The 19,458-nt window shown below is 45.2% G+C and overlaps 1 protein-coding gene and 1 long non-coding RNA gene across 9 annotated transcripts in view; both read left to right on the top strand.

Annotated features, from left to right (window-relative positions):
- Positions 1–3,758: 3,758 nt before the first annotated feature.
- Positions 3,759–5,079, top strand: LOC113945949. 4 transcript variants are annotated; one of them, XR_003527227.1, is made up of 4 exons: positions 3,759–3,834; positions 3,941–4,130; positions 4,583–4,772; positions 4,857–5,079. It is a non-coding gene; the product is annotated as an uncharacterized LOC113945949 (long non-coding RNA). The 4 variants fall into 4 exon arrangements; XR_003527228.1 differs by having other exon boundaries at positions 3,941–4,206; XR_003527229.1 differs by lacking the exon at positions 3,941–4,130 and adding an exon at positions 4,154–4,206 and having other exon boundaries at positions 3,766–3,834.
- A 5,584-nt stretch (positions 5,080–10,663) lies between these two features.
- FAM19A4 (family with sequence similarity 19 member A4, C-C motif chemokine like) overlaps positions 10,664–19,458 on the top strand; it is a 79,739-nt gene continuing 70,944 nt past the window's right edge. The window contains exons 1-3 of one of the 5 annotated variants that reach the window (XM_027640808.1): positions 10,664–11,360; positions 11,544–11,607; positions 12,125–12,314. The gene's annotated coding sequence lies outside the window, so the exon portion shown is untranslated. Of the gene's footprint in view, positions 11,361–11,543; positions 11,608–11,946; positions 12,315–18,283; positions 18,362–18,836; positions 18,980–19,458 lie in introns of those variants that run through there. The other 4 variants (XM_027640811.1, XM_027640810.1, XM_027640809.1 and 1 more) reach the window with 4 other exon arrangements.

Genomic DNA, 19,458 nt, shown 5'->3' with positions numbered 1-19,458 from the left:
CCTAATTACTTGTCCCATGTAGTGCACTGTGGGGGTGTGTGTGTGTGCATATGCACCTGGTGTCGTGAAAATATAAACCACTGACACTTGGAAAACAGTTAGAAAATACTGGAAAATGGTGGAGTTGTTATTCTGTTTATAAAAAAAAAAAAGCAATTACCATGAGGACATTTGTTTTTTAAAGTAAAATAGGTTGGTTTTATATATTTCCCCCTTTCCAAGCTAATTCCACAGTTGGTCTCTAAAAAGGGTGTTGATTGACTTTGCAGGTTTGGAAAGCTTTGAGCAGACTCAGGGAGGGCTGTGGTGTCTGGCACATTGGTTAAAGCCAGTGGAGATGATTACCCTGCCTCACATCTGATCCACAGCTTTCAACAGCTGAGCAAACTAAAAATAAGCTTTAAATGTTAATATAGGGTAGTAATTGTTTGAACTGTCGTGCAAGAAGGGTGGAAAGCAGGTGAGTTTTGCAATATGATGGAATCACTGAAGGAGGGCAGATGTGATGCAAGAGCAATACATCCATCCTCAGCTTTGATGGTTGAATTGGGTTGAATCAGGGCTCTTTGGTGTCCCCATGTGTGAAGAAACCTCAGAACTATCATTTTGCTTTCAGTGGTTCAGGGTGAGGACAGTGAAGGTCAATAACCAAGTGGTACAACTTGGCATCTCTCTGCCATTCTCCACAGATCTGTGTCAGGTGAGGAACTTGGACAGATCCTGAACACTCAGTGAAGTGTGGGCAGCTCTGGTGGAGACCACAGCAGGTGTTATCCCTGTTTGGCATTTGATTTTTTTGCATCTTGGAGGTAATTAAAATGCTCATCATGGTGATGTGTCAGGTGTGGTAACCTGCCCTAGTGCTTGGGACGTGCAGGAGGCGGCTGTGCCCGGGGTGAGGAGGGATGGTCACTCTGGTCAGGGCTCTGTGAGGATCCTGGCACCAGTAAGAGGGCAGTGGTGACCACATTGGACATCATTCAATACCCCATCAAGGACTCTGAGCATCCATCAGCACAAAGGCGTGTGTGCCGAGCTGACAGCTCCGAATTGTTTCCTCACCAATTACCGCGCCAGAGCCTTGATAGCGTAATGAAATGTGCCTCCTACCTATCACTTCATCTTTGTCAAACTGACTGGGTGTTCTTAGTTTGTTATGACTGGGAGAACTTCAGCGGCGTCAGAAAAATAAGCGAGGCTGTCTCTGGTGTGAAAGGCTTAAAGACGGGGTGGATGCTGTTAAATAAAAATGCCTCAGTCCAGATGAAAATGTACATGGAAAAAAACCCTCACAGACCAGCTGAGCCCTCTCAGCTCTGTCATCATTTGGGACCCAGTGGGGGATGAGAAGAGTAAGAACTTTTCTTTTGCTAGACATCTTTATACTTAGTAAAGTATTCAGCCTTTCTTATAATTTATTCATTGTGGTCTAGCATAGTCTAAAATATCAAACCTTCCCCCTCTGTCCTTTTACATACGCATTTTTGATGCCTCTTAATTCATTATTTAAGCAGCCTGCGTTCTGCTTTACAAAATACCCTCCTCCCCAGTGCCTTAATGTTACCAGTTATTTGTGTATCCGTGTCAGTGGCTATCCAGCAGGGAAGGGGCAGGGTGGGTGGGATGCTGATCCCCCAGCCCTTGCCTCCTGTGCCCACACCAGCTCTCCTGCTTGGTGAGGAGCAGAGGGCTTGGCAGCAAAAGGAATTGGGCAGCCAGAGCTCGAGCGCTGCAGCTCCAGCAAAGCACTCGAATATGTGCTGAAGTGATGCTTGAATGTGTGTTGTTGCTTTGAAGCCTGGGAGCTCTTCTGAGAGAGAAAGTGGCTCAGTGGCACTTTAGAGAACGGGACACTGCAGCTCTCAGCACCCAGACGGCTGGATGGAACCCCTGCTCCTGCTGGGACCTGGAGTCCCACTCCCGGGACTCCATGAAAATCCATTTCGCCGTCACAGCCCCTCCTGCAGCAGCAGCTGAGTTAGCGTGGGTGAGATGCAGGGGATCCCTTCGGTGGAACTGCACCTGGAGCACAAAGTATTCCCTGTCATTAATTACAAAGTTGGGTAACTGTCAACAGGAGCATTTGTGGCTGAGAAACGTGTCTGCACATTGCGAAGCCTGAGCGATGCTTTGATTGGAATTCTTGCAGCAGTCTGTTTGCTCCCTGGGTATGGTGCTTGGACCTCTGCCAGATGTGCCATTCCACCCCCCCCAGATTCCATGTGCAGCGTCTGCGAGGCGGGTCTGCATCCGGGAACGGGGAGTCCGGAAGGTGTCATGGTCCTAGCCCTGCTTTTCCCTAACAAAAGCGAATGGGATAGTTGGTTCAATGCAGAATATTAAACCTCTTAATTTAACAACAACAAAAAAAAGGTTAAGTAAATTAAGAGGAACACAACTGCTCCAAATCTCCTGCTTATGCCCTTGCAAAACTGCCCTGGATATTGTCAATTGAGTGTTTTTAACATTCCAACCAAAGAAAAAGTTGGAACTATTTGACCTGTTAATGCATTTAAAAATCCTGTTAATGCTTCAAAGAAAACATTTCTGAATGTTGTGTAATAAATCAATCTTTGCTTATTTAATAGCCACAATGTTTTCCTTTTGAGTTAGGAACTCATGAGAAAGCCTAGGACTGAAAACCAAAACTGACAGCTTTCTGGTCATTTAATGTAAGTTGCATTCTGTTAATCATATTTGAGAGCATTTAATATTAGCTTTGTGCAGTAACATCAGTTGAGGATATTGTTGTCACTTTGGGGACAACAGGAGGAAGCACAATCCCTGTTTGCCTGGCAGGAGCTTGTTCTTAGCAGAAGGGACTTGGCTGAGGACCTCCCAGATCCCACTGACTCAGCACGTGGCTAAATATTTTTGCCTTATGTTTTAAACAAATAAACAATTTTACTTATTTCTAGGGCTTTTGGGGTTTGCCCCCTCCTGACCAAATAACGTTTACTTGTTCTCATATTTACTTTCTCCCAGCTCTCCAATATCATATTTGCACAGTCGATACTCCTCTGCTGGCAGATTATTTTTAATAGAGCGGTTTATTAAAGCATCTTTCATGAGAATATTTGCATTGCAATGCACGTCAGAGCACTGCTGTGTGAGAAAGGTTACTCCTGAATGCAGCAGTACAGCGACCTGCTTATCAAATTTTATACTTGGAACATTTAGATGAGGAAGGGTAAAAAGGAATGAGACTGGGGATCCTGTGTAGATCCTCGTGCAAATCCCACCATGGGTAAAGTCTTACTGGACATTGACTTGTTGTGAGGCAATTACAGCACGTTTCATGCAACTTTTTTTGTCCCCCAGCTTATCTTTCCATCACTTTTTAAATTCTGGCCATCTACATTCTTGATTTTAAAAATTTTGTTTCCTTTTCCTCTTTATGAAGAAGACATCTCAAGTTTCTCTCCCTGGAGGAAAGTGTCAATTTACATCCAGTATATTCAGTTACTCTGGGAGTTAATCAGGCCCAGACTACTTCTTTTTGGTGGTTTTTTTTTGGTTATGCTTTGAATTTTTGCCATCAGTCTGAGATATAGGACTCAGATGGGGCCCTCACTGAAATCCACAACTCGCCCCTCCTGGGATTTCAGTGGCACTGAGGTTGTGTCAGAGGTGGGGTCTGATGTCACTGAACATGGGAACACTGCTCCTTCCAGCCACTCTCCCAGCCAGCACTCCACAGAGAAAAGTTTTGGCAGGGCTGTTGTAGGCAGCTCCAGTTAATTTTGTTCTTTTTCACTATTAATTATTATTGGAAACAATTTCCAGTGAATTTAAATCCTCATGTCTATGCAGTAGGGCTGCATCGTGCTCTGGGTGTGTTTATTTTTCTGTGTGTCTGCTCATGCAGATTTCCTGAGCCCCTGGAGTTTTCCTAGCTTCTCTCTGGTATTTGACATTTATTCTTTGTGTGCTTTTCCAGCTCATTAATTTATTAAACATCAATGGTGATGCAGTTCTTTGATCCTCTTAAAAATTAACCACCTACGCCTGTATCTTAACCAATTCTTGAGCCATGGAAATATTCCCTCTCTCCTGGACACTTCAGCTCATCAACAAACCCTTAGCAGTGCCTTTTCCTGAGAAGTTTTCAAATATCATATGATTAATATGTGTTTCCCTTATTATTTTTCAGATCTGTATGTGGAAAGGTGCAGTTTTCTCTACAGAAATATGTTGTTCACCGAGGTAACTTACTGACTTCTCAAAATAATCGACTTCCTCAGTGAGTTAAAAAAAGTCGTGACGGGGAAATGGATTTGTCTTGAGCATTTCCTAAAGAAGGGGGACACCTGATGTGAATGGGAAGGGATCTCCGTGCTAGAGGCTCAATTGCTCTCTCCTTGCAGAGCTTTTGGGTGAAGCCATCTGACCCTGAGAGTCTGCTTTCCCCTGTGCTGCTGACTCAGGAGATTCTGCACCTCCCTTCTACCAGAAACTCCTGGGTGTCCCCCATGCCAAGTCCAGGGTTTGAATATCCTCCTTTACAGGACTGCTTGATTCCTGTCCATGTTCCCAAATAGTTGTGGGCTTTTTTTTTTTGGTGTGTGCTCTCTTCCTATAGGAGATAAAATACTTCACTACAATGCCCCACAGCCCCTAAAACCAGATGGTCTAGGCAGAGTTTACTGCTGGACTTTGTTCCTCTGGAGATGGGAGCTTCCCTCCCTGGAAGGAGCCCTTCCAAAAGCCGCCTCTGAGTTGCTAAGAAACAGCTTGTCACTGTGGCATGGGCTGTAATCAGTTGCGTACAGGTAATTAGAAGTCACTACTGCTTTATTATTAACTGTTTGTTGATTTTTCTTTTTGTTTTAAATAATTTTCCTCTCCGTCCCCAGAGCATTCAACGCTCCTGGTACGTCTGCATCAATTATGCATCGTCGGTGTGATTTTTCTTCCTGTGGAAACTTGGCTTCCAGAGGCTCTTTGTGGTGCTCCAGCCATGACCTAAACCCTCCTTTGCTGAATAATTCCTACCGAGACAACACAGTTTCCCCGCTGTGTTTTCCACGCTGCCGTGTTTCAGCAAGGCAAATAAATCAGGCTGTCTCCTGCCACCGGGCAGCCTTGTTTGCTCAATTTTGCTGTTCCATTTCTTGCTTTATTGAATAAGCATGTATTTATGTACCTTGTGTCCTCTTCCTGCCTGCCCATTTTTTATTGAACTTCTCTATCAGCCGCGCGGTTGGGTTTTCCTGACAGGGTTTTGGATCTTAAAATGCTATTTCTTCAGACCAGCTGTCACTTCTGTCCTAACCTTGTCCCATGAGGTCCTGTGTGCATCGCTTACGTGTCTAGCTCTGCCTGCCTGATCTAAGTGCCCCTTCACCTTCTCCTCTGCTCTTTTAGTTTTAATACCTGGTACATGAAATTTTGATTTTCCCTCTTCTCTTTAATTAAGAGAATTTTTGACACTATCGAAAAACCAGCACCCATACAATGAGCTTCCCTCACAGCCCTCGTACTTGAGCTCCTCTTTGTGCCGGTACCTTCCACAGGCAGTGCTGAGCCCGTGTCTCCCTGGGGACCAGCAGGGAGGTGCTGCTGCACCAGCCCCAGTCTTAAATCTCATCCCCAGTAATAGAAACAGTCTCCAGCCACAGACTGAGGGGGTTATTTTCACACACCTCAGCCTGCAATGGAGCTGTAGCTGCCCCATTCCAGGGCAGCTCAGGGTGGTTCTGAGGGAATTTCGTGCTGGCAGCAGCTGGCAGCAGCTGGGGAGAGATGTGAGTGCATCCCCACACTGGGGATCTGCTCCCTTCTCGTGGGATGTTATCCCCCACCTAATGGGTTCAGACTCTAGGACTGAAGAGGAAGGTTTTTGTGCTGAATCACCAGTTTGGGAATGTGCCACTTGGCAGGATTTCCCCCCATCCCAGATCCCATTTCTCTCAGGAGAGCACTGTGGAGCTTTGGGGACGTGGGGTGAAAGAAAACCTTTTCCCTAATGGCTCATATTTCTGCTTAGTGACCACTTGCCAAATTTGATGTCAGGAGATGCTGAGATCTGTAGGGCTGAAAGTTGGTGTCTAATGAAGGGACGTCAGGAAGCGAATGAGGTTTTTATATCCCGCGCAGCCGAACGCTGGGATGTTATTTATAGCTGCTCACTTGCACCATAAGCACCTGTAGAGACTTTATTCTTCAGCCTCTCAGTGGAATCACAAATGACAGAAAGAGCTGAAGATGTAATGACCCTTGAGGTAGGAGAAATTATTTACCAAACCGTAGATAAGGCAACAGATCTCTCCTGCACTGTGTTTAGGGCATCCAATCTATTGCAGATGTTACCATAGTCATGCTGTTTAATTTAAAATTGCCCTGCCTTCCTTGTGTCTCAAATTCTTTTCTTGGGAGACTAAATCCTTTCATAACCTAAATGCAGCGGAGGAGATGAAAGCGGCTGGGCTGGGGATGTATATGGCCATTCCAAGGGAGCTCTAGATAATTGTTTTTTAAAAGGACATGCTTGCTCTATTTTTTTTTTTTTTTGGTCTGGTTCATCCTGGTTTCGTTGTTTGTTGTATGTTTTCTGCCATATGCTCCTTGTCTAGCAATAAAAAGTTACCAAGATTAAAAGCCTTTGTTAATTTATAACAGGCATGGTAAGAGCTCTTCTCATTTTACTGACTTTGCAACCTCTGTAGTAGATATAATACAGAGATTATAAAGGAGTGGTTACCATTGGTTTCCTGGAATAATTTTCTTTGTGTATGGGTCAAAAGGATAAGGATTAACTATACTATTAGGCATTGGAGACAGTAGCCCAGTCTGTTTGCCTCTAGCTTTTAAATCTGTCTCTTAACAGGGCAGGTGACTCTGAAGTAGAAGATTTGCCACTGTCTTGAACTGAACATAGTCCCTATCCCCAAAAAACTTGTTCACTTCAGACAAGTCTTTCCCTACCAAACACCCAATAGGTCTTTCTCTGCTGAAATCAGGCAAGGATCCCAGCTTCATCTAAGTGTGAGGAGACTGATTTATACTTGCAAGACTTTAAATGATGAGTCCCAATTTTTTATATGTGCTTTCAGCTGCAATGCCGAGCAGGGAGCTGTGTAAATCTCTCCAGTGTGAACTTTGTTTATCACTTATCAATCACATGTGAGACCTAATTTTAGTTTTCCCTCTTCTGAGGCAAGGTTTTGGAAACACTCCATGGATGTCAAACACATGCAGCTGGAGGTGGCCCTGGGGATTAATTTCACCCATGGCTTTTGCAGGTCTCTGGTGAGACCCACAGTGAAAGAGAAGCCATTTACCCACAGGTGCTGGATTGTTCTTCCTGGTGGTGCTGGAATCAAAGCTGTCAAGGAAAATGGTCTATGTGCAATAGCTTGATTATACTTGTCCTGAGATACTTCTATGCTAAAGGATTTTCAGGTTTTAATCAGTCTGCATTAACCGTGATGCTCTTGTAGTTGATCAAGGAAAGAAAGCAACTGTTGATTGTACTAAAAGCATTAAGTGACCTCTGCTAATTAAAAGATAATGTCAGTGCAACTGAGTGGAGTGCCTGGGTCCTTAGCCTTTTAGGTAGACACTAAATGAAAATCAAAGAGTTTGTGGGAAATAAATGTGGTAAAGGTAAGAGACTTGTTTGTGGAAATAGGAGGTCATGTTGGAGTAAAAGTTATTTAATCCATTAAGCTAATATGTCAGAGAACCAACAATTTGTTGAAAAAGAATAATCTTCCTCCCCAGTTGTGGGATGTTTTCACTTACTCTGCCTTGACTGGAGCGTTTTTCTTGGGAAGCCTATGATGTAGTGGATCCACTGTGTCCCTCTCTCGTCCATAAATAAACTAAATGTGTTTCCTCACAAATGCATGTCACCTTTTAAATGACCCAGACGTTCAGTGTTAAGCTCTGTGTTCAGTAATCATGTAGTCAGTGTCTACAAATGCAGTCTTACTTGCCTTTTTTCATTAATCTTGGTGTCTGTGAGAGAAAACAAGACAGGTGGAATAACTATGTACGAGCACATCCCTTGCTCCTTAGAGAATACAGGTGGTAAACATTATCTTCTGCTTTCTATATTTATATAGATGCAGAATGAAAGCCCTTTGGAAAGAGAAGCAATGGCACAAATTCTGTAAGAAATCACCTGAAGATGCAACATACCCATGTCCTCTGAGGAGCCCTGGTGGACACAGTGGTGTTGGAGGAGATACCAAAGCAGTCGGTAAAAGTGTGGTATAATTTTTCAGGTTTGCATCTCACCCTTTGACTCCTTTCTCTGTGAGAAGAAACAGAAGGAAGGACAGTTAAAATATCTTTTTTTTCCCCACACGGAAGAAATTAAATCCCATGTGGGAATATAGAGGGGAACATAATGGTTCAAAATGTGGTGTTGAGAATGAGGTTGACTCCATGCATAAAGCAGAGGCTTCATGGGGAGGAGAGGGGAGGTGTCTGCTTCTCTTCAGATTAAAAGAAATGTTCTGGAAGCCGAAGGTAATCTCTTCCCAGGCAGTTTGTAACTGAGCTTCACAGCTGCCAAATTGCATTTGATCACATTCAGCATCTCTAGCTGAGGAGGCTGCAGGGTGAGGAGCAGCACGTCCCAGGGTGTGAAGGCGTCTGAGCCAGCCCTGGCTATGGTCTCTGTCAGAGGCTCCATCCAAGGCATCTTCCCAGACAGAATGTGCCTGATTTGCCACCATCCCAAAAGCTACAGGACAAGGTGGGCTGAGCCTCTGTGGCGCTGCTGATCTTTTGACCAGGAAAGAGTGCTGAGATGAGCTTGTGAGCTACAGGCCCAGCTGCTACCACTGATGGTGCTGCAGCATCCGTGCCCTTCATCCCACCCCTGTGGGTAGGAGATCCCATCACTGCGGATAGGAGATCCCCGTTGCTGGCACGTGACCCCTCCTGCCCCTGTGCCAAGTGTGCAGGGCCAGCAGGCTGCAGGGGCACACCCTGTGCATCACTGCACGACAGTCATAGAATCAGAGAATGAATTGTAGAATCGCTGAATGGTTTGGGTTGTTCCATCTTGTTCCAACCCACCCTGCCATGGGCAGGATCGCCTTCCACTAGACCAGGTTGCTCAGAGCCCCCTCCAGCCTGGCCTTGAACATCAAGGGATGGGGCATCCACTGCTCTTCTGGGCAACAAGAGTCAATATTCACCTCAGGAAGGGCAGCTCTGTCATTGTCTCTGACAAGCACAGCCTGGGCTGCTCCACACTGACTACCCCAGGCTGCCTGGAGCAGGAGCTGGGAGCAGCTCCCCATTTGGCTGTGTTAGGAAGTGGGAGGCACGGATCTGGTATTGCAGGGAGAGCAGCAGCACCACTGCCATGTCAGCCCCCTGCCTGCAAGTATCATTTCAGGGCCAGGGGTTTCCTGTTAGGCAAAAGAGAGGGAAATTTTCAAACAGAAAATAGTGATTTTTCTCAGTGCCAGCCACCTGCCTCACAAAAAATATTGTCCATCTGAAAGGAAATCCAGATGGGAGGTTTTGACGCAAATATCCCTTTTGTAGAAGACTTCCCCCCACCCCTCCCGCTATTTGGCAACAGAAAATTACATCTTCTTATGTGAAACCTGAAGAATTTTCACATTGGAAACTTTCAACTTTGAAAAAATACCCCTTCTGTCTCCCCTTAGCACCGAATTTTGTGGAATCCACCCCTTTGTTGTACTGAGGTCTCAGCAGCTCCTGATGCCTCATTTCTCGCTGTTTTAAAATAAATTCTTATTTCAGTGTTTTTTAAAGAGCAATGTGTACACCTGAAGGTATTTTAAAGAAACTATTTAAAAGGTTATAAAAAATAAAATAAATACTTGGCATCAAGATTCTTGGAGTGCATGATGAATATTTTAATAGCCAAAAATCCAGCCAGAGAGAAATGAAAGTATTTAGTGCTCTAAATAAAACTCTTTGTGGGTTTTAATGTGCAAAAATGGACAACAATGGCTTTAAAACCTCTCCACAAATACTTACATCTATGCCCTGGTATACTCTGTGTATCTTATATCCGTAGTCAGTAATGGTCTGTTATGTCTTTTTAGATGCTGAGGAAAGGCATTACACCGATTTTTCTCCTCTAGGACTTTGAATAATAACCTTTAGGTTTTTAGCAGAGAGTTTGGACCTGTGGGAAGACAGTCATGGATGTGAAGCCTCTTCATTCTCAGAGTTTTTGTATCCTTTGATGGAAAGGAAAACCAGAGGGAGGGGAGTGGGAGGTCTGGGACGTGATCATTCCCACACAGAGCAGCTCAGGCAGCATAAATTGTGGAAAGCTCTGTGCTCACATAACTTCTAATTGTCTTGTGACTGCAGTAAGTTTCAGACCAACAATGGGATAATGTTTGGTTGTATCACTGCTTAACATCTCCATTTCTTTCTCTCACACACACATCCCAACACAGCTGGAAGAAAAGAAGCTTTTTGTAGTATCAGCTGTGACAAAGGTGAAGAATTGCTTGAGTTCTTATTTGTGTAACTGGTCAACTCACTAGCCAAGAAAGCCTTTTTTTTTTTTTTTAATTAACCAAATGTATTAGTGTCCATGAAACATGTATTTCTGTAATTATTTCTGTAAAATAATATCTTTTGCCTGAGCAGGAACCCTGCTGCACGGTTACCTTTCTGCAAATCTTCCTGCTAATCGAATCTTCTGTATTTTCTTTCTTGCTTTTGTAGTAACTCCTGTTGCTAAATGTAGTGAATGCAATTGCTAAAGTGATGGTGCCAGTATAAATTATTAAAATTACATGGAGTAATAAAAATGTGTTGTGTATAAAAAGATGCAGAACAAGGCAGTAGGACTCAAGCCTTTAAGTTACTTCAGAAAATTCTCTATATCTATAATATGGACAAACTATACATTAAGCACAGTTGGGTTTTGTCTTTATGTGTTTTCTAAAACAAAATGTTTGGATGCCATTTATTTTAGGTTTCCAGCTTTCCTTGAAGAAAATGAGATTGTGAGAGGTCTTCTCACAGGTTTTGGACAATTTTTGGAAGCATACTGGGTTGGATGATTAAAAACATAGTGTCTAAAATCATAAGTCACTTCTGAAAATCTATGTGGTTTATTTATAACAAGGAGCACTGAAAAGACTAACATATATGAAGATCACTTTGTATCAAATATATAAATCCATTAATTTAGTGCATAATGTCTGTTTTCTTTTTATTGAAACAGAGAAATTCTTGTGAACCAACAAATTAAATATAGCCTTTGTCACCTACTAGCCCTTTTACTACATATTAATACAAATAATTCACTTGAGTTTTTCCTTTCTTGTAGCAGACACTCACAGAGTGGATATGGGAAGTGGTATGGAAAGTTGGAAAGAGATGCTAAACAGCACAGATGTAAGGTTGGTGTTGCACAAAAAAAGAGTTCAGTGCATAATCTCAGCCCTTGATGGAGAAGATATGGTGAAATGTTGACTTTAATTGCCATGGGACACAGATTAGCAGATGGTCCCATGGATAGACTGCTATCCATGTCTATAAATAGCGTAAGATAATTTATGCAAGATCTCTCTTTTCTTTTATAGCTATCTTCCAATGTGTTGATATCTTTCTGGCAAGGAAGTATCCAGCACTGGAGCTGGAATATAGGTCCTGTTTAAAGCCCTGGTATCATGTGATTATGTTACAGCAAAAAAAGCATCTGATCAAGTAGCTCCTGATTGAAAAGACAGGCTGTGACAGCCCGATCTGGATGCACCTTCATTTCAAAAATAACTTTCGGGTATCTGCAAGTCAGCTGGAATAATGGCTGTGAGAAGTGGGGAAGGCAGCTCGGCTCTGAGCGGGGTCAGGGGGCTTCGTGTGGTTCCTGTCTCAGGCTGCTGAGTGGTGTTTTGCTTTGCACATCTCATCTGCCTTCAGATTCCACCTCCCCACAGCTGGATGAATTTCTTTGCTCGAGGTCTCATTGCCACAAGCTGTTTTTCAAAGCTGCTTTTCCTGGCCGGCCCTGCACAGCTTTGCTTGCTTGTCTCCTTCCTCTCCTGCTGCCAGCACGCTCAGGTTTTGGGGTTGGTGCCCAGGAAGCTGCAGTGCTGGAGGGTGTTTGCCTAGTTTAGGGCAACCACATTAACCCTGTTGGGGTCCTGCTGTTCCTGCCCAGCAGCTCAGTGCTCAGAGGGACCAGCACCTGCTCTCTACCACCTCTCAGCACAGGATCTCGACCTCGAGTGGCACCGTGGGACCAGTCACGACTGGAAGAGGTGTTCCAAGGAGGAGCTGCTGAAGCTGCTGGAAAACCTCGTGTCTCCAAGTACCCTCAAAGTACACAGGCTGAGCAGCCAAAGCACTCACAGGTAAGTGGCAGAAAGTTTTTGGGCCCTGCCATCCCTGTGTGCAGTCTGGATCCCCTGTATCAGGTTTTGCCTCCTGGACATCTAGACCCTGGGTGCTACAGCTGCTCCTTATCACTGGAGTTCATTTCCCTCTTTACTGGGCTTTCCCAGCCATCCCAGTCCATATCTCTCTGTCCGTGGTTTCAGTAATGAAAACCTCACTTTTGGGTTCATGTTTTTGGCTTTTCTGTTGTTCAAGAAACCTCACATTTACAGGCTTGGCTGCAACTGTCAGCAAGCAATTGGGAAACAGATTCCTATGGATGTCTGTGCTTTTGGAGTTTTCTCTGCCGTTTGTGCCTTGTCCAAAGAACTCTCAGAAAGCCCCACTTTTTAAGATATTCATCCATCAGTGTGCAAAATTTGGCATTATAGACCAGAGTCCAAGCAATTTTTATGTCCAGTTCTCCCGTGCTATTAAACTGAATTAAGGAAGTACTGGTAAATAAGAGATAAGCAAGGAACTTGTCTCTGTAAGTACAGGGAGTATTTTAAGACAGAGCACTTTTCCCAACAGTGGCACAGTATCTCCCAGCCCCACAGAAGGGTTGAGTCATCCCTCTGCTCATCACCTGGGCAGGTAAATGAAAACATAACAAAGGACCTGCAGGAATTGACTTTATGTCATTTTGAGCCTGAAGTCGTTCAAAATCAGCCACCAGAAACATGCATTGAAAGATCAAGGTCCGCATCCTTCTCCATGATAAATCTAAACCCCCATGGTTCAGTAGGGATATTCTGGATTTACCTACATGTAATTTAGAGCAGATTTTGGACCCTACTCATGAGCATTATGCTTTTCCCAGCAGGAAGGAAGATTGATTCTGACCTTACTTAAACTAAGCAGCTTTAATCGTTCAGTGTGGAAACACCAAGACTGGGCTGGGGGCTGGGGACACAGACATGGGAATCCTATAATCTTTGGTTAAGTTGTAATGAAATTGTCCAGGATGAGAAGGAAACAGATGGATTCTGATTAATTTCTCACAAGTGTAGACCTCAGCATCCGATGCAACATATGTGGTGAGCAAATGTCACTCATGCCTCCAAAGTGCAGAAAAAATCACTATTGTCAGGATATATTCATTGGCATATTGGCTGCTGAACTCCCAAGGGAGTGAGGATGCTGTGCATTACATTTAGTCCTAAATTAAATATTCAGAGGCCGAGATACCTAACCCTTTCCTGTATGCCTCACTGGTTATCACAGTTGAACTTAATGAATTGAAAGAGGGAGGGGAAGGGAGATTTCCTCCCCTCCTTTGTAAATCGTTATTTACTGGGGAAGGAATATCAAGATGGCTTGATATTTCTGCTTTACAGAGTTCAGATGACTACCAATATAGCCTGAGTTAGGGAAAATAACGCAGCTTTGAGCTGTAAATGAGCAACTACACAACTTTCATCTTGTATTGATAGAAATCAGAGCCCAGCTCTGTGTTTGTGGAGTTGTTCTGGGTTTTGTCACTTCTGTAATCTATTCCATGTAATTGCATATTTAAAGAAAATGAAGTTCATGTATTGATTTCCACTATATTGTTTAAGGCAGGTAAGATAAGAGGCCAGAGCTACTTTCTCTTGTCTCCATGTAGTCTTAGGAAGTGGAAGGAGCCATGCATGTGAGTAAAGCGAGGCCCCATCTGCGCTGAGGAAAGAGATTCATTACAGCTGACTTGTCCTGTCAGAATTACTGCCCTGGACTGTTTCTCGGAAGAGGATGTCACTAAGATATCTATTAGAGTATTTCAACCACAAACTTGAGAAATGAATATTGAGCAGTGGGGCTCTGGTGTAGCTCATGCTCTGCCCCCATGTACAGCTCCCCCCTGTCAGTCACTCCCTCTGCAAAATCAAGAAATGTGCAGGTTAGTGTCTTCTCTTCTAAAAATGAATTCATCATTGGGAAAATGGGAAAAATAGGAAAAAATGAGCTCTCTAACTCACTGTATGTTGAAATTATATCTATCTTTACTTGCACATTTCCCTCTCCTCCTTTGGCAAACACTGCTCCACTCACATTATGGGCTGATTTGTTTGTTTTAATGATCCTCCTTTTAACAAGGGAATGTGATTTTTTGTTTTTTTGTTTTTTTTTTTTTTTCTGGGGGAAGCCAAATCATCTCAAAGAGAGTTTTGTTTCTGCCTGAGGAAGATGTGGCTGATAGGCCTGGGGAAATTTGGAGATATCCACATTAGCTGCTGTCATGCACTGGCTGAAGCTCCCTCGCTCTTCACATGCAGCCCTTTGTTTTGTTCTGAGTGGAAGATGCAGCAGAGCTCAGTAATAGCTGGGACTGTGCTAAAGAGCACCCAACTGCTGAAGTCATAACCTTTGTTTTAATTAAGACCCCTAGTTTTGGAAAGCCTGACCTGAGATTCTTGTTTCCCTTTGTCACCATTTAATATGGTGACCTGTGCTGGCCTATGGTCTCCTCTCACCTCGTGGAGCACAGCAGTGTTTAGTTTGACTTCATTGCTCATTAGAGACAACTAGTAGTCTCTGTGCTTAAATCTTTAAAAATTATAAAAAGACAATGAGACTAATTCCTCAGGAAGCTGAGTGCAATTGAGTGTTAGGTTTCTTGAAACTTCTGATTTTTTTTTTTTCTGAAATGGGTTATTTCCAACATTTTTCACCTGGTTTTGCCTTAATTATGTACCAGAACTGAGGTAACAATTTGTGCATTTGCAAACTTTTTGAACACAGTACTCTCCTTTGTCAGCTGGAACCTCCTGTTCAGTTTTTCTGGTTTTTCCATGGTTCTTGACAATGCACCACTTACAGGTCCCTCCATTAAGCTGTTGCCAGTGCAGTGGGACTAAGTTTGATCATTGCTTATTGCATCAAGGCAAAATAACATAAATCCTCTGTCGATCTCCAAAGTCACTGAACGAGATCAAACCGTTTCTTTTTTCCTTGTTTTATAATGTGCCGCTGGAATTTCCTAAAAATGTTACAGCCCCTTTTGCTATCCTGGAGACTAGAAGCTGTTCTGGGACTCCTTGGCTCATAAAAGTGGTGACATTGCAAAGCTACATCAGGATTTTTTGACCCAGCTTGTGTTGCGTGGAAACCTGAGAGTCCCATGATGCCATCCCAGTTAAATACACGGTTTGCTGAACAAACCTGCCCACTGCTTTGCTTGGTAGAGGTTTTTGTGGACCACCAGGAAAGCCTGAAGCCACAGGAAAAGGTGAAGCCAAGGAGAGAGGTGGGAGGTGGACTTATAGGGAAGATAAAATGGTGGGTGTGGAGATTTGTATTAATTAATTGCAAACCCAGAGAAAAAAAGGAATATTCAACAAGTACAGAAATAGCTGGTGACCAAAAATATTTCCCTAACTCAGATAATTGAGAATATTCTCAGTCAAGTGAAGCCATTTTCAAGGTGCAGAGTGATGAGGATGGGACCTGAGTGCACGTTGCCTTTGTCTCTTCAGCTGAGGCCTCACACATGAAAGTCCCAATTGCTGCTTCCTGTGTTCACCAAACCAGCAGAGATATTAAATTGGGGCATAATGATGAATGAAACTGTGGGATGTGTCTCGATTATCCCAGGTTTCTAATGTATAATTGAATTATTTTGGTAAGTGTATTTCAAGCCCTTTGATTTCTGGCCTCTGTTTTTAATTACTCAGCCCCCTCTTGCCCTTGTGCATTATTATGCTGCTCATTAGCATTCAGTGAGACTACAGAAGTTTGACTTCTGAATAAAGTAGCGTACAAAAGAGAAGGGATGCTTTTTATCTTACCACTTAATAATTTAAATGGAATCCTTTTCTTTAATCAATGTTTAATAGTACAATAGTTGTTTATTTAAACTGTGCTTTGCCTAATTTTGGAAACAAAAAAGCGAGGCAGGATAAACATGTTTAGAAATAATAAACTTTGTAACCGTTTTAATCTCCAAAAGATTTAAAATCTCTCCAGCACTTCTAATGTTGGTTCATCTCAACAAGACACTAACACGGGCCTTGAATGTATCTGTATCGTTCATGCAGTGTTAAGAAGTACAAGCCTATTTTTTATTTGAGGGAAGCAGAAAACACTGCTAATTGCAAAACTGAAAGCTACTCAGCAGCGTTAATATTGTTGGCATGACTGCCAGCTGTGATGATTAGGATGTGTGACAGAGGGAGAGATAATTTGATCACAGGCCTGGGGACTAGAAGCTCCCGTGTCCTGCTCCTTCCCAGTACACCTGCAAAGGCAAGGAGAATACAGTTCAGCCCCACAGTGCCCGAGCTTTCTGGGAAGGGGGTCCTGCAGGGCACAGTGGATGCCATAAATATGTGAATCACACCAGGTGGAGGGGATGGGAGCTCAAGCCTGGGTGTTGACCTCTCAAAGGAAATAGCTTTATAGGGAGTTAGTAGCCAGGTATGAAGGCTCTACATCTGTGATGCTTGTTCTGTGTCATCAGCAAAATGTGGCTTTGGATGGGGCTTGGACACTGTGAGCCAACAACTGGGAACCTGAGCCACGGCAAGGTCAGGGGGACCCTCAGAACCCGACATAAAAGAGATGGACTAAAGCATCCGTCCCTCTGCTTGGCTTCCTCATCTGTAAAACAGGAATTGATCAGGGATATCCTGAGGATTTAGAGATATCTGGAGACCGCTTTGGAGGCATTAAAACCAGTGAGCATAATATCTGCATTTCAAAGTACTCTTTGGACCTCTTAATTCATTTTGACAGCAATGCTGCACAAGAAATGTGGCTGCCTCTATTGTCTGGATGGGAAAACTGAGACTAAGGGATGGCGGTTGTGGAAGGAAATGTGAGCACAGGACAGCACCAGGCCAGGGAGAGCTGTGAACTCCTGTCCTCTGTGGCTCAGCAACCCACTTGTAAGAGCACCCACAGCTGGTAAACTGCTCTATCTCCACATACCAGGGGGTGCTGATCCTATGTAATCCCTGTCTGATGTCCTGACCAGTCTACTTTCAACAAATTGTACTCCAGGTAGAAAGACCAGACCTTTTTTCTGCTGATTTCTGTCTCCTGTCCTCTAAATCATTCCCTTTCCCATCCGTATATCCAGCTCTCTCCCTTTCCCCCAGATCTACTTCTCACATTTCTTTATGCAACCTTGGAGCTCCCTCCTCTCTCTGCCTTTTCTGTGTCCCCATTTCTAGGCTCACTAGAGGTCTGGAGGGGTGTTAAATGCCAGGAGCAGTAGGCAAGAAGGTGACAGCTCCTTATGTAAGGAATGAGATGGATATTTGACTGTATCATAACTCTTGTTGATTAAAAGAGCATAGCTGAGTTGTGTTAACATGAGATGAGGGAGAGCTAAGGGGATATGGATCCTTTCTTTCAGGCTAAATGAATTTATCCAGGATGTGAGAGTCTGCTCCTGTATTATTAATTTACAATGAATGGTGGTGTGAAAGCTGCTGAGATTTTTACTGTTTTTCACATGTGCACTAGAGAAGTTGCACAAAGACAACTTGAAAGGCAATATGCAATTCCACAGCAGCAGCCAACGAGTGATTTCCTGTGATCAAAGTAGCCTGCCCTGTTCCACAAGGCGTTTTTTCAGTGGTTCTTCCAATTTGAGGAATGTTTGTCCAGGAGGATGATGGTTTGTATCACACCAGGATTCAGGTAATATAGCCGAGGTGAACCTACTGTTGCACTGAGCCCTACGGTCACTAACGGTGAGACACTGCCCTCTCTCACAGAAACGGGACTCTATACATATTTAAATTCACGACTCCCACAGAAGCACGTATTTGGACATCACTGTTTAGGCAAGCACCAGAGCTACGGGAGAAACTGAGGGTGTAAGGTGAGGTGATAAAGGTTGCACAGAGTCAGCGGCAGAGCAAGAAGCAGAATCCGTTTCCCAGTGGCTGCTGGAAAAGCTGTTGAAGTGACCCCGGCTTTGTAGCCAGGGAAACACCATCTTTCATTTTTCCTATTTAAACTAAATTTGTGAAGGCGATGATTTATTGATAACGCGCAGGACTGTGGGGTAGGGGCAGCAGCGATCAGACATGCGGTAAGAGGAGGGGGGAGGTTGTGGCCCTGACCCCCCGCACCCGTCTCAAGTTGCGGCTGCCTCCCAAAGATGCTGCGAACTCCGGTCCGGCTGCGAGCGAGAAAACATCTCCTGTCTCTTCCCTCGGCTGAGCAGCGACCACTCGGATACTGAAATAAGGTCAGGGCTCCGTCAGGCGGCTAAAAACCCGGGCTGAGGGAGGGCTCTGCCTCTGGAAGGCAGCGCGATCTTCCCTGGCAGCATCCCGCTGCCCGGAGCCGAGGAAGGGAGGGAGAGAAGGAAGGAGGAAGAGAGGGAGGGAGGGAGGAGAGGGCACCTCGCCCGAGCAGCGCTGGCTCTGCGCTCGCCGTGCGCGGCGGGGTCAGGTACGGGGGGAGCGGAGGTGGGAGAGGCAGCGAAGCCGTGACACTGAGCTTCCAACCCCGTCTCTGAGGAGGAGTGGGAGGGGAGTTCCGAAGCCACTTTGGGCGATGCGCCGCTACGTGCGGGAGTCTGTGCGGAGAATCCTCCCGGTAGCCTGAACGCCGGGTGCGCTCCCCGCTCCCTCGTGGGTGATTCCCCCTTGCCCGCACCTCGCTCCTGCCTCCGCAGCCGCTCCTCGGACGAGACGGCGGCCAGGTGAGCGGTACCGGGGAGCGGGGCCGGGGGCCGGGAGGTGCGGGGCTGGGGCCGGGGATCCCCTCCTGCTGCCCGGGCTGGGGCTCGATGCGGGGCCGGGCCGGAGCTGGGGCTCCCGTCCGGGAGGGGCTGGGCTGGGCTGTGTCCCCACCGCTGCCGGGGCTGGTGGTCGGTTCTGCGCGTCCCGGGCGGGGTGTGTGTGATCCGCGCCGGGGGGAGGCAGCCGGGAGAACCATCGCTTCGTCTGCCGTGTAACTTGTGTCTCGGAGCGCAATTACCGGGAGTGCGGTGGCTTAACAGTGGCTTAGCTGTTCCCCAAGAAGCCATGCGTGGCTGGCGGGCTGCCCGGCCGGGGGCGGAGGGATCCCCTGCTCCGAGCACTCCCCGTGCCGCAGGTGTCGGGGGTGTTTGCTCTTCTCAGGTGTGGAGAGAACCCCGCGGGCTGGGCAGGCTCCGGCGCTGGAAGAGTGGCTGTGTGA

This window comes from Corapipo altera, unplaced genomic scaffold (assembly GCF_003945725.1).
Source record: "Corapipo altera isolate COAL_440 unplaced genomic scaffold, ASM394572v1 55, whole genome shotgun sequence".
Lineage (NCBI taxonomy): Eukaryota > Metazoa > Chordata > Aves > Passeriformes > Pipridae > Corapipo > Corapipo altera.
This window is presented reverse-complemented; position numbering and strand designations above follow the sequence as displayed.